The sequence below is a fragment of the Lathyrus oleraceus genome, chromosome 5 (genome assembly GCF_024323335.1).
Source record: "Lathyrus oleraceus cultivar Zhongwan6 chromosome 5, CAAS_Psat_ZW6_1.0, whole genome shotgun sequence".
NCBI classification, from domain to species: domain Eukaryota; kingdom Viridiplantae; phylum Streptophyta; class Magnoliopsida; order Fabales; family Fabaceae; genus Lathyrus; species Lathyrus oleraceus.
The window spans coordinates 10531346-10545835 of NC_066583.1; the positions used below are offsets into that span (position 1 = coordinate 10531346).

The window sequence follows — 14490 nt, forward strand, 5'->3', positions numbered from 1 at the left end:
CTTTAAGTTCATCTCCTTTATCTCGACCTTCCTGGTTTTCAGATTCCTCTGGTTCCTTTACTTCGTCCGTGGGTTTGGTACATTCCTTAGAAGTTTCGGGTTCACTTAATCTTGGGTTTGGTGGCTCATCATAAGCGTTCCCACTTCGTAGGGTAATGGTATTGGCTTGTCCTCTCGGATTTTGTTAAGGTTGTCCAGGGAATTGTCCTCCAGGTGTAGTCTGAGGGGCTTGGTTTAAAGCTACCTGAGAGATCTGGGTTTCAAGCATCTTGGTATGAGTAACTATTTGGTCAACCTTGGTTCTTAACTGAGTAATCAATTCGTTAACATGAATGTTTTGGTTCATGAACTCCTTGTTTTGTTGGGTTTGAGCGGTGATAAAATTTTCCATAATTTTCTCAAGGCTCGGCTTCGGTGGTACAGGTTGCATAGGTTGATTTGATCTAGGGGCTTGATAACTAGGTCTCGGAGGTGCATTATTTTGAATAGGGTTATTGTTTTTATAGGAGAAGTTAGGGTGATTCCTCCATCCAGGATTATAGGCATTCGAATATGGGTTCCCTTGGGTGTAGTTCACTTGCTCGGAGTGGGTTTCGTTCAATAGACTGCATTCTGCAGATTGGTGTCCTTGGGTTCCACATATCTCACAATCCGACGAAACTGCGGCTACAGTATTCGGGTTCGTGTACATATGCTCGACTTTAAGGGCTAATGCGTCCATTTAGCTTGCATCATGTCTATAGAGCTTAGTTCATGCACTCCTCCTTGGGCTTCCTTCTTCTCAACCGTCGCTCGTTCGACTCCCCATGATTGATGGTTTTGAGCCATATCTTCAATGAGGGCACTAGCTTCAGGGTAAGGTTTGTTCATCAGAGCACCGCCTGCGGCAGCGTCGATGGTCATCTTTGTGTTGTAATGAAGTCCATTATAGAAGGTTTGAATGATTAACCAATTTTCTAAGCCATGACGTGGGCATGCTCATAACAACTCTTTATATCTCTCCCAAGCTTCGAACAGCGATTCTCCATGGTTTTGGGTAAATCTAGTTATATGGTTTCGAAGAACGGCGGTCTTACTCGGGGGAAAATATCTAGCAAGAAAAACTCTTCTAAGGTTATCCCAAGTCGTAATGGAATTGGGTGGAAGGGAATCTAACCAAGATAGGGCTTTATCTCTGAGGGAAAAAGGAAATAATCTTAAACGTATTGCCTCAGGAGAAGCTCCATTGGTTTTAAAAGTATATGCTAATTGAAGAAATATTTTTAAATGTTGGTTAGGGTTCTCAGTAGCGAGACCCGCGAATTGTCTCTGTTGCACTAGTTGTAACAGGGATGGTTTAAGTTCAAAATTATTGGTTGGGATGGTTGGGTTTACTATACTAGAACTAGGTTCTTCGTTAGATGGTTGAGCGAAATCTTTAAGAGGTCTTTGGTTTTGATCTTCGGCCATAGCTCTCTTAATTCTGTGAAAGAATAAACGTGCGCGAGCTTAACGTTCAGGTTCCGCCAGAGGGTATACTAAGCTTAAACTTCCGGTGCTGCGAGTTCTTCGCATTGACCGGCGGGAAATAACCTAAGTCTAAACGATATAACAACAGGAAAATGAAATTTGACGAAATTGGTCCCCGGCAACGGCGCCAAAAACTTGATGCGTAGGTTTTTCACAAGTATACGAACGCGTCAGAGTAATATAAAAGATTATCGAATCCACAGAGACCAAGTGTCAATCTATCGTTATCTGTTGTTATGGTGTTTATCAAAGGTAGTCAAAATAGGTGTTTTTGTAGTGGGCAATGAAAAGTAAAGTATTGAAATAGAATATAATTAATAAAGACAGGGTCGAATGTAATTCACGTAATCAATTAATAATCCAAGTACTTGCTAATAGAATTACTTATGGGCAATGTTTCCTACTTTGAAAAGAACTAATTTAACAGGAACTGTCGCTTTCGTGTATTCAGAACCGAGTTGTACTCCCTAATCAAACCCTCTTATTGTCACTTATAAAAAGGCGCGCATTGCGTTAGAGTAGTAAACCTATTTTTAAGAAATATAGTATCTTGACTAGGTTGAAAAGTATTATAACCTGGATTTCTTAACCAAAAGAGGTTCTCACGAACCAGACTCTAAACTTATGAACGCGTCCGAAAATAGTTTTAAAATCTCTTTTCTTCTTGATGTTAAAAACTCCTAATGAACTAGACAAAGCGCTTTCGCTGTTTTTGAAATAGTTAAAAACAATTAAGTTTATAAAGACGTTGGACGACTTTCGATCTTACCCAACGGAATTGAAGTGCGGGAAAACTTAATTTGAAAGTTAAAATAGCCCTTAAGTGTTTCTACGAACAGTTGTACGGATTACCGGTTTAATTACGATCCTTACATTATAACCTTATAATATTAGCTAGACATGGTAAAGTAAAAGTGCATTAAAATAAATAAAAGTAGTGGGAGTGCGGAAAGTAAATAAAAGTAGTGCGAGTGCGGAAAATAAATAATTTAAAGTGAGTGCGAGAAGTAAATAAAGTAAAGCGAGTGCGAGAAATAAATAAAGTAAAGCGAGTGCGGGAAATAAACAAAATAAAAGCGAGTGCGAGAAATAAATAAAATAAAAGCGAGTGCGGGAAATAAATAAAGTAAAGGCGAGTGCGGGAAATAAATAAAGTAAAGGCGAGTAATAAAAACCTGCTCCAATCGGAAGGCTGAGTAAATTGCAATGCGGAAAAGAAAATGGCGGCAGGATTAACTTCCTTCCAAAGTGCTCCAAACTCGATTACAGACTCTATCACAGACTTGATTACACAATTGTGGTAACACTCCAATGCGAAGCGATTACCACTATAAAATACTGAATATATGCCTAAGTGAAACAAAGTTGCTTCTGAGTTTGCCTCTGTTCTATGTTTGGATGATTGTAAAAGTGAATTCGCGTTTCTATTTATAGGCAAGTAAAAAGATGGAAATGACTTGGATGCCCTTCACTTGAAAATAGGAGGGAACCGTTTTTCCTCTGGTGGCGCCCGCCACAAGGCCATGGCGCCCGCCACAAGCACAATATGGGGCGCCTTAGTGGAAGTAGTGGGAAAACGTGGGAGTTGACGGAAGTTGAATTTGACACGTCATGGCTTGGTCTGTGGCGCCCGCCATTGGGTAGGCCATAAGAGCAAAATGCTGAATTTTAGGGTTTTTGGCTCTTTTTCGCTCCTTTTCTCGATCGGGGCTCCGATTAAAGCAAAAACCTGAAAACAAAGGAAAACATAGCAATAACACAATAAAATGATAATAAAACAACTAGAATGCATGTGAAATCAGATTCGAAAATACGTAAATTTTAGTGTGATCAGTAACGTACCCTGGTATGCAGATTTCGTTAATTACCTAGCTGCTGGTATAGTACCCCCTGATCTTGACTACCACCGCAAGAAGAAATTCTTCCACGATGTGAGAAACTTCTATTGGGACGAACCACTCCTTTTCAAAAGTGGTAAAGATGGCATTTTTCGCCGTTGCGTTCCAGAAGAAGAGGTAAATAGTATTATCGAGCATTGTCATTCTGCATCTTATGGTGGACATGCGAGCACCTCTAAGACATACGCCAAGATTCTTCAAGCTGGCCTATTCTGGCCTACCATGTGGCGTGATGTCTATGCTTGCATTGTCAAATGTGATAGATGCCAACGCACTGGAAACATTTCAAGACGTGATGAAATGCCCTTAAGAAACATTCAGGAAGTAGAACTCTTTGACGTATGGGGTATAGATTTCATGGGACCTTTTCCACCATCCTTAGGAAACAGGTATATCTTAGTAGCCGTAGACTATGTGTATAAGTGGATTGAAGCTATAGCTGCACCCACAAACGACACTAGGGTAGTAATCAAACTATTTAAAAACTTTATATTCCCTAGATTTGGAACACCACGTTTAGTCATAAGCGATGGAGGATCACACTTTATATCGAGAATATTTGACAAACTTTTAAGAAAATATGGAGTTAGGCATAGAGTAGCAACACCGTACCACCCATAAACTAGTGGCCAAGTAGAAGTATCTAATAGGGAGATAAAACAAATCCTAGAGAAAACTGTTTCTATTTCTAGGAGAGACTGGTCTCAGAAGCTTCAAGAAGCATTATGGGCCTATAGAACCGCTTTCAAAACCCCTATAGGAACTACTCCTTATCAACTAGTTTATGGAAAATCATGTCACTTACCATTCGAATTAGAGCATAAGGCCTATTGGGCCATTAAAACTTTGAATTTAGACTACTTAGCTGCTGGAGAAAAGCGTACCCTAGACATTCATAAATTAGAAGAACTTAGGCAATCTGCCTACGAGAATGCAAAAATATATAAAGAGAGGACAAAAGCCTATCACGACAAAAGAATAGTAAAGAAAAACTTCAATATAGGCGATTCTGTTCTCCTTTTCAACTCTAGGTTACGACTCTTCCCTGGAAAGCTACGTTCAAGGTGGACTGGTCCTTTCGAAGTATCCAAGATTCTGAGATCCGGAGTAGTAGAAATCAAGAACGATACCTGTAGTCCATTCATTGTAAATGGACAAAGACTGAAGCTCTACGAAGGAGGAGACATTCCAGCATACTACTCGAGCCACACCCTGATTGATCCACCGATTCCTACTACTACAGGTGTATAGATTCTAATCGTCAAGATATTGATGTTAAACAAGCGTTGCGTGGGAGGCAACCCATGGTTTTTCTTTCATTTTACTTTTTTGCATTTATTTAATTTTAATTTAATTTTATTTTATTTTATCATATTTTGCATTAAGACTAAGATTTGAATGGTTTGTATTTTCAGGATCACTTTCTTAACTTTTACAGGATGCAGGATTTTGATGACATGCATGTGGCCTATAGAGATAATGCTCAGAGGGAGCGCTACATCGCTTTGTATCAGCGCCCTATGGCACCCACACGTTATCCTGATCAGCACTGTATGGAGGCACTGGGTATCGAGCCAAGTATCTGATTCCTTAGCCACCAGCTCCACTGGGACGAGTTTGCTGATGACTTGAGTAACACATATAGGAACCTGACTTTGGAGTTCCTGAGTTCATTCGACTATGACCCATATTCTGGACCAGATGGATATGCTGCTTTTAGGCTTTTTGGAGTTGAGTACTCCTTCAGCCAGAAAGAGTTCGGCGACCTGTTGGGTTTCCAGACCACTCCTGATGCTATCCCGGAGACACCTATGGGATATTTCCTGGGTAAGGAAGTGGAGAAGTTTTGGAGTGATATATCAGGGGGCGGAAGCCAAGATCCATCTACGCAGCTATCTTATGTCATACATAACCCATCCTTCAGATATTTTCAGATGATATTAGCACATTCCTTCCTGGGAAGACCGAATGCAGAGGCACTACTGAGTGAAGAGGAGATCTTCCTATTATTTTGTGCATCCCAGTCTTGCCCAGTAGCATGTGGGAACTTTTTATTAGACAATCTCAGCGGTATCTCCAGATCCACCGAAGGAGTCATCCATGTTGGTGGAATCATCACACAGATTGCTGTCGCTTTAGGTCTGTCTCGCAAACTGTCACATCTTCGGATCAACTTTGGATACACTACCATGGACATCGATTTCTGTTTGACCAGAGGATTGATGAGGAGAGCGTCTTTCCACCCATGTCAGTTCCGATTGCTGGTCGACAGTGAGGCTATCCATTATTTCACACTGCCAGACCCTATGATGACCAGTGTGCATGATCCAGCGAATTGGAGTTATGCTCTAGAGGGCCAGGGAGATACCGTTGAGGCACCGAGATCGCCACCCGTTGCTGAATACACGCCTACACCACCATCTCCTAGAATCACTGTTTTCTCTAATAATCATTCATTGCAGACACCCGACATACGCACCCAGATTGCTGAGTGTCGTAGAGAGATCGCAACGCTTAGACAGGAGGTGGCTGACCTAACTTTACAGATGGCAGTGTTTGATCTCACCCATGCTACTGAAGCCGATTGTCTATATCAGGAGATCGCAGAGCTCAGGCAGGAGATAGCCGTGCTCCGTGGATCCACTCAGGCAGACGACACCCCTACTACCTGATCTCACCATTTCGTTTCATTTTATTTCTCTTTTATATATTTCTCGTATTTGCATTACTCATTTTATATTATCGCATTTGAATATTATATAAACTACTACTATACATTAGTATTTCTATTTTTATCTATATATGTTTTATATTTATTTTATTTGCATTTTAATTTTTCAGTTATTTATTTATTTATATTTAATTTATGTTTTTGTTTTTGTTTCAGATTCACTTTTTTATTTTCGTTTTTACTTTTATAAAATTATGCAAGTCAAAGATACTAGGAGAATCATAAGACAAATGCTATCTAGACCCCTCAAAGCCAAAAGACAAGAGAAGCCCAAACCATAGGACCAAAATCTGGCCCAGCCAGATTTTGCCTTGTGGCGCCCGCCATAGGACCTGTGGCGCCCGCCACAGCGTCTGTAAATGGTCGGGGCAGACCCCTTTTCTTCACCATTTTTGCAACTTACAACCTCCCAAACCCATTTTTTCACCTTGGAAAAACATCCTTGAACCCACAAAAAGCTCATACTTTCCTAACCACCACACCACACAAATCATTATTCCACTTTCCATTTTCAATTTCATCCGTCGGATTTTGTAAAAATCCAACCCTTTTCACCAACCACTTCATCTTCTTCCATTTATTAGATAACTTAGGTTTGCATAATTTCTTTACCAACAAAGTACCCACCTATGAGCGGTTGACAATCGAATTTTTGAGTTCCTTAATTTATATTGTCAACCCTAACACTGCTAGCACAGTCGGTACTGTCAAATTTAGAATGTTTGCTGTTGAATACCAATTCAGTACCGATGAACTAGCCAGCTTGTTAGGGATCCCTCATGGGGAAGGTGCTATTTGTGAGGCCCCTTTGGATTCCGAATGGTCTGTTGAGGTATTTTCCTTCTGGGAGCGTTTATCAAACACTTCCATAAACTCTTTTGAAGGAGTTCTTGCCTCCAGTATCCATAACCCGGCCATCAGAGTTTTTAGATATCTGTTGGCATGCACTATTTTTGGCCGGGAGAATCCAAATAAGGTTAATGCTAGAGAGCTTCTATATTTGCAAGGAAGCCTCACAAATAGGCGAATTAATTCGGTTTCGTTCATGCTCGCCCACATGATTTTAACTCTGAATAAGGCGGGACCGATTTCTTTTGGAGGATTGATTACGTCTATTGCTCGGGCACTTAACCTGAACAATGAGATGGCTACCCTAGACCCCTTACCTTCCCGCACAATTAACTTAAAATTTCTGAGAGACATGAAATTGTGCCGCTCGAGGAGAGAAGGAGGCTATATGCTTATGGTTCATGGTGTAGCCATCCCGTCTGTTGTTTTACCGTGCACTAGACGTACAGATGTACGAGATGAGAGGAATTGGACCTACGATTTAGATGCTCCACCTGTTTTGGGTCCTCTTCCTCCTAACATTCTTGATGAGGCGGGACATGACACCGATGATGAATATGATCGGAGAGAGAGATCTCCCGTACCACATGTGTCCCCCCATCATCCTTCACCACCACACACCGCACCATCTTCTTCTTCTGCAGGTACCACTCCTGGCTTCTATATTACAGAGGAGATGTGGCGTGACCACCTGGCTAGAGAGCAAAGGCGTGACGACCTACTCTCTACCCTCCAGCAACAAATGACGGATAATATGAACTTCATGCAAGAATCGCAGCGGAGGACGGACAGGTCCTACGACACTGTTCTACAGTCCCTGCAAACGATCACAGATTCACAAGCCCGTCAACAACATTACCACCAGCAACACATTGCTCTCGTAGAAAACACTCAGGGTACCATTTTAGGTCACCTTCGAGACGTGCGGACCGCTCAGAATGCCCTGCAGGCGAGGATGGATTAGAGAGACCGTCGTCGTACCCGATCCCGTCGTCCACCTCAGGATGGCGAGGGCACTAGTGGTCAGCAATAGGTTGTCAGGTAACTCTTCCTTATCTTATTTCGAAACATTGGGGACAATGTTCGATTTAAGTGTGGGAGGAGACTCTATCTTCTTTTCTTTATTTTCTTTTCTCGTTTTTCCTTTATCGTTTTTCTTTGTTGTTTTTTTTAGTTTGTTTATTGTTATTCCCTTTTAGTTGTCTATTTTGCTTTTTAGTATAATGCATGAGTCTGACGAGTCACCAAATACAGTAGATCTTTAGTAAAATCCTACCTCCCCATACCTTTAGCCGCCCCACCAAAAATTTTTTTTGCAAAATAAAATAGTGTTATTTCGAAAGTTTTCAGGTTTTAAGGACATGTTTTGAGTAAGGATGCGAAACATCAGTATCTGTTATAACACCATAAGCTTCGTAAATATAGGAATCATTCCCGAAACCCCATATACCATGGCCTTAATCATCATTTCCGTATAAGTCCTTAGTAGTTTATCTCAGCAGTCAGCTCCGACCTACGCATCCTGTACGTAGGGGACCAATGCAAATAAGTGAATGATCCAGAAAAAAATAAAAAAATAAAAGAAAGCAAAAAGGCAACTCCGGTATAGGTGACCCTCACAAAGTCATTTAAACCAAAGAATTGTAAAAAATTTCTACAAAAAGAAAAAGAAAAAGAAAAAGAAAAGCAGTACCCACTGCTAGTTGGTTCAGAGGTATCTGGCACTGAACTCGGTAGGGCGGATTACGATCCGATCCCCCACAACTATAGTTGGGTCCAATAAAAGGGTTTACACATGTCTATGTGCCAGAAACCCCAAGCTCTGATCATAATCACTAACAGGCCACCCTACTATGAAGCATGTACGGATAACAGGCTTAATGTGATTGCACCTGAATGAAAAGGATACAAAAGAGATGAAGAGGCAGGCCTAGGTATTGTGGGATAATATGGGTTGGTTAATATAGGAATGAAGTTTATGTCCGTATTTGCGGATTAGTGTCATCATGATACCCTTAGTTCACTCAGTTAGTACCTATCACTGCATCCCGACTTGAACTTAGAATTTTTACCTGAAGCACTCGTTTACACAAATTTTCTTTTATGAGCTTTTCAATGTTTTGCTTGAGGACAAGCAAAGGTTTAAGTGTGGGAGAGTTTGATCACACTGAAATTTACGTATTTTCGACTCCGATTTCACATGCATTCTAGTTGTTTTATTATCATTTTGTTGTGTTATTGTTATGTTTTTCTTTGTTTTCAGGTTTTTACTTTAATCGGAGCCCCGATCGAGAAAAGGAGCGAAAAAGTTCCAAAAACCCTAAAATTCAGCATTTTGTTCTTGTGGCCTACCCCATGGCTGGCGCCATAGACCCTGCCATGACGTGTCAAATTCAACTTCCATCAACTCCCACGTTTTACCACTACTTCCACTAAGGCGCCCCATATTGTGCTTGTGGCGGGCGCCATGGCCTTGTGGCGGGCGCCACAAGAGGAAAAACAGTTCCCTCCTATTTTCAAGTGAAGGGCATCCAAGTCATTTCCATCTTTTTACTTGCTTATAAATAGAGACGCGAATTCACTTTTACAATCATCCAAACTTAGAACAGAGGCAAACTCAGAAGCAACTTTGTTTCACTTAGGCATATATTCAGTATTTTATAGTGGTAATCGCTTCGCATTGGAGTGTTACCACAATTGTGTAATCAAGTCTGTGATAGAGTCTATAATCGAGTTTGGAGAACTTTGGAAGGAAGTTAATCCTGCCGCCATTTTCTTCATTGCAATTTACTCAGCCCTCCGATTGGAGCAGGTTTTTATTACTCGCCTTTACTTTATTTATTTCCCGCACTCGCTTTAAATTGTTTATTTCCCGCACTCGCTTTAAATTACTTATTTCGCGCACTCGCTTTAAATTATTTATTTCCCTGCACTCGCTTTTACTTTATTTATTTCTCGCACTCGCTTTACTTTATTTATTTCTCGCACTCGCTTTAAATTATTTATTTCCTCGCACTCGCTTTACTTTATTTATTTCCTCGCACTCGCACTACTTTTATTTATTTTAATGCACTTTTACTTTACCATGTCTAACTAAATTTATAAGGTTAGAATGTAAGGATCGTAATTGAACCAGTAATCCGTACAATTGTTTGTAGAAACACTTAAGGGCTATTTTAACTTTCAAATTAAGTTTTCCCGCACTTCAATTTTGTTGGGTAAGATCGAAAGCCGTCCAACGTCTTTTTAAACTTAATTGTTTTTAACTATTTCAAAAACAGCGAAAGCGCTTTGTTTAGTTCATTAGGAGATTTTAACATTAAGAAGAAAAGAGATTTTAAAACTATTTTTGGACGCGTTTATAAGTTTAGAGTCTGGTTCGTAAGAACCTCTTTTGGTTAAGAAATCCAGGTTATAATACTTTTCAACTTAGTCAAGATACTATATTTCTTAAAAATAGGTTTACTACTCTAACGCAATGCGCGCCTTTTTATAAGTGACAATAAGAGGGTTTGATTAGGGAGTACAACTCGGTTCTGAATACGCGAAAGCGACAGTTCCTGTTAAATTAGTTCTTTTCAAAGTAGGAAACACTGCCCGTAAGTAGCTCTACTAGCAAGTACTTGGATTATCAATTGATTACGTGAATTACATTCGACCCTGTCTTTATTAATTAATCTTTATTTCAAACTTTACTTTTCATTGCACACTACAAAAACACCTATTTCGATTGCCTTTGATAAACACCATAACAATAGATAACGATAGATTGACACTTGGTCTCTGTGGATTCGACAATCTTTTATATTACTCTGACGCGTTCGTATACTTGCGAACACCGCATCAAGATATTGACCGCATCAGTTGCCATTCTTGAGTCAATGATCTTAGTACTTTAAGATTGAGATCGTCATTTGTAAATGTTTTTTCGAGAGCAATCAAGTGGTTTTTCAAGTGAACAAATCTCTTTTGTAGCGCCACGATTGATTCTCCGGGCAGCATTCTAAACATCTCATATTCTTGACATAATGTATTCAACCTTGATCTCTTTACTTCGGCGGTGCCTTCATGTGTCTCCACTAAGGTGTCCCATATTTCTTTTGCCGACTTGCATTGAGATATGCGGAAGAACTCGTCCATGCTTAAAGCACTTTGAAGAAATATTTATTGCTTTCTTTTCATTTAATATTTTTTTCTTATCATCTTCATCGTACGAACTCTTTATCTTTGGAGTACCAACGCCATTGATCACACTCGTAGGATTATGTGGGCCATTTTCAACGGCTTCCCATAGGCCTTCACCTTGGGCTTCTAGATGTGCCTTCATAAGGATCTTCAAAAAATCAAAATATTCTCCAGAGAATAGTGGTGGTTTGTTACTACTTCCACCGTCTTTAAAAACCGGATTCGTGCTTGCGGAAGCCATGCGGATCTTTTAGGATCAGGTTACCTATAACCTGCTCTGATACCAATTGTAAGTTTAAGGAGTGCCTTAAAGGGGGGTGAATGAGGCACTTAGAGTATTTTCCGGATTTTTGACGGTTTATGACTTTTACTTTCTGAAATGCTTAAGTGATGAAAAGCGGTAAAGTGCGGAAAGTAAATGACACAGCGATGTATAATGGTTCCCCTCACAGATTGAGAGTACTCCACTCCCCTTTCAACACGAAAGAGACTTTCACTATAATGTTAGATTCCTAGACAAGACATCTTAAGGTCTTTCTATTTATTCTAACACACCAAGAACAATCCTCTTGGATTTACAATGTTTAAAGTCCAATCGAGACTCAATTTCTCACAAATGGACCTCTTGTATCCACACACCGGATAACAAGGTTAATACCTTACAAACCTATCCTTAACAATCCTAAGAATAAGTTGTAATCAAAGAATATAATTCTGAATAATTTGTATAACATGAGATAGATGAAAATTGAAGTATATCAATTAAATAATTGATCTTCTCCTTTGTAACACTCAAATCTCACAGTAATTATACAAGTGTTCTTGAATTGGAATGAAACTATGATGCTGAAAAATGAAGGTTTATGCAAAGTTTCACTCTTAAGAAAATGTGGATGAACACTTAGAAAGATTGAGAGAATGTGTGTAAATGATTTAAATTTTTTGCAAGGAGGTGATTTTGAAATCTGAAAAATGATGTTTATATAATGTCTAAAACACCTCCTCAGATGAATGCAATAATCCAAAGGTTGCCATGTTTCATGATGAAGAGACCATAAGAGTTTTCATGAAAAGATGCAAATATTTTTCATTCTGGATCAGTGGTAATCGGTTACCTTAAATAGTGTAACCGGTTACATGCTTTCAACGTTACAAAATAATTTGAAATTTGCTTGAGGTAACTGGTTACCTTAAATTGGATAACCGGTTACATGGTTCCAACATTAAAAAAATGTTTGAAAATTACTCAGAGTAATCGGTTACTCTAAAACTGATAATCGGCTACTCTAACACAGTTTTGAAAAATAACTTAAAAAATGAAGTGTGGTGGTTTGTTGATGCATAAAACTATTTTCAATGATTATGATATGAATGCAACATGTTATGAACACTTGTATAACTATCTAGAGTTCAAGTGTTACCTTAATCCATGTGAAAGCCGAATCTTCATGTGATTCACCAAGACAAGATCATTTGTTGGAAAATTCATATACGAGCTTTAAACCTTGATCAATCTTTTTGTTAATCCGACTTTAGCTATGTAGCTAGGTTTGTCGTCATCAAAATATCTGAGAAGTCATGTCTCCACTGAAACCACCATCTTCTCCGGCCAGACAACTAATTCCGGCCACCAGTTGCAGAAAAAAAGTTTTAATGAAAATGGAAAACAAGGACATGAAAATGAAGCTCGTGTGATGGAGATTAACACTATACCATTGGATCTTCCTCACTTTTCCTATTTTGAGACAAACGTGAAGAAGAAGATCATGGTGTTCAAACTGTAAGCTCATGAAATGATGAATTGAAAGCACCAATGGCTTGCCTCAAGTGTGAGGACTTCAGAAAACCACACAAACACAAGAATGCTACATTGAATTGAGAGTTCTAGATCCAAAAAGTTTGAATGTATACCTCTGAGTTGAAGCACTTCTGGCCACGAATCCTCCAAGTTCCTTGCTCCTCTTTGATCTATGGATGTAAGGGAAGTCAAAGGCTAAGGAATTAGGCTTTGAAGATCAGCTAATGATGCTGAATTTCAAGCTCGAAAGTGAGAAATTTTTTTGAACAATTCCTTTGGTATGGCTATGGTTTCAGTGCTGCAGCAATTCAGATCTCCAGAAAGTTACGAAATGAATGAGAGGGAGTGGTTATTTATAGGTGAATGCATCAGCTGATCACACTTCTTTCATGTGCATGGCAAATTGAAAATGCATTACATGGGCCTGTACAGGCGTGTGGAAGGCCCAATGATGGTTGCAAAAGCTAGCTGAGATCATGTAGAGAGTAATTGGACGTGTACATTGGATGGAAACAGCTTGCACATTCAAGTTTCATCGTGAAATACCAAAATGCACATAAATGGAAATGAATTTTGAAATTCACAAATGGTACGCCCAAATAAGTAATGTGAGTAATGGTTGGAAAGCTCCTGAAATAAGGAACAAAAGTCATGTTGGGAAAAAATTCATTTGGAATTTGCAAATTAATGAAAACTGGCTGTGAAAATTCAGGTACAAAACATATTCAAAACACTTTGAAAAATTTCACCAAAAGCAAGCTTAATCAAACCCTTCTGTTTGCATGATGCAAGCTTCAAATGGAAAAACCTCCAACATCAAAGTTGGATTTTCTATGACAAAGTTATATGCATTTGAAGTTGGGTACTTTTTCAAGTTCAATGAATTAGGTCCAATATAACCTATAATGTTTTGTATTATCACCTGTATTTCTTTTAGGATTATGAAATTTTGTCCAACATAAAATTTGAAGTAGACATCTCAAGCTTTCCAATGCATTTGGTCTAACCTCAAAATCATAAAACTTAAGGGAGTTATTTCCTTGGTAAGTTGACCCAAAATTAGGGTTTCAGTCAAAATGACCTATAATGTTTTGAAATGAATGATGACTTTCCAAGTTTCAAATGGATTTTTGATGAACATGAAAGTTGTTCATATGGTTCTTAAGAACATTCTTTCTCTTGGGGTCATCTTCATTTGACAAATACGTCAAAAGTACTCCAAGGGAACCTCTTTTTGCAAATATGTGTTGTAGGTTGGTATTTGTGAAAAAATTTGTGCAAAAGATTGGAGGGATTAGAAGAGAATAGATTATATTTACAAGTTTTGTTGTTTGAATGGATGAACCCATTGCCTACGTACCATCACAAAGGAGGATCAAAACCTCGTAGTTCGAGGTAAAAATCTCAAAGATTGGTGAATTGATTTTAATCCAAAAGCCTTAAGGTCTTTTGTTATCAAAGGGAGAAAACTCAACCTAAACCAACAATCCACCATGTGAGGAAGGCTTCAACATGCTAGT

The 14490-nt window shown here is 39.1% G+C and overlaps 1 non-coding gene across 1 annotated transcript; it reads left to right on the top strand.

The window, feature by feature from the left end:
• Positions 1–958: 958 nt before the first annotated feature.
• LOC127088865 (small nucleolar RNA R71) lies at positions 959–1065 on the top strand. Its single transcript, XR_007790677.1, has one exon. It is a non-coding gene; the product is annotated as a small nucleolar RNA R71 (small nucleolar RNA).
• Positions 1066–14490: the final 13425 nt, after the last annotated feature.